The sequence below is a fragment of the Mesocricetus auratus genome, unplaced genomic scaffold (genome assembly GCF_017639785.1).
Source record: "Mesocricetus auratus isolate SY011 unplaced genomic scaffold, BCM_Maur_2.0 Super-Scaffold_100691, whole genome shotgun sequence".
Classification (NCBI taxonomy): Eukaryota; Metazoa; Chordata; class Mammalia; order Rodentia; family Cricetidae; genus Mesocricetus; species Mesocricetus auratus.
The window spans coordinates 30,220,526-30,221,567 of NW_024429267.1; positions in this window are offsets into that span (position 1 = coordinate 30,220,526).

Consider the following 1,042-nt stretch of genomic DNA (forward strand, 5'->3'; position numbering starts at 1 on the left):
TCAAAAGATTTTGTGTACTTGTGCCTTCTTTATGCTATGTTATTTGGGAATAAATGACTTGGGGTTTTCCTTTCTTCTTGGAATTCCAGTGTCCAGTTATTGCTTCATCATCCTAGGAGAGTTTTGGGGGCTCTCCTATAGACTGTACTCTTCTCTCTATCTTTCTACATGGTTAAGCAGGACTATCTTTGGGTGTAGTCACTTGAGATAGCAAAATAGGGGACCTGAAAAAACAATGATTGAAGAGAGACCTCTCTGCCCACAATCTCACCTCAATGATACCGATGGCAGCAACTGATTTACATTTCAGAAGAGAAAAGATAAATGGATGCTCAGTGGTCTGTTTGGTAAGGATGCCTTCCTATAACTGTTACCACTCTCATGAACCACCTCTGATTCCTAGCAAAAGGTCCAGGAACTAATAAGGAGGGAACAAACTTAAAAAGGAGAGTGAATTGGCTCCAAACCTGCCTAAACTGATAATATGCCTTAGGCAGAGCTGTCTGAAGGGATCTTGCTATAATTCCTGATGGGCAGAGGTCCCCTGAAGTATCTGTGAAGGCTCTCAATCTTAAGGCTAAAAGGTAAGTGTTAGCATACTCCATGTGTCTTTATCTGGTTTGCCACTGGAAAACTTTTCCCAAATGTGTCAGAATCATCTTAATCACAAGATCAATACCTTGCTTCCACCATGGTCTCTGCTTATAGAATCCAATACCCTTTCCAGACCCCCAAACTCTGCACAAATGTCACATTTTGGAGATATGTGCCTGGCTTCTTTCTAATGGCTGAGAAGCTGGGTGTAGTAATCCTGGCTGGAATGAACAATTGTATGGAGTGGGAGAATGATAGATACTGGGTTGAGAATGGTAGGTCTCCTTAGCTAATAACTTGAACAACTAGCTTATAGCTAAAGGACTGCATTCCCAGAGAGAAAGGTTCCAGAATCAAAAGAAAGAGGACAGACACAAGCCTCTCCCAGGTCTGAACTCTGTTGCCTGCTGATAGCCTGGAGTCCTCCCAGCCTCTAGAATTGACTAGT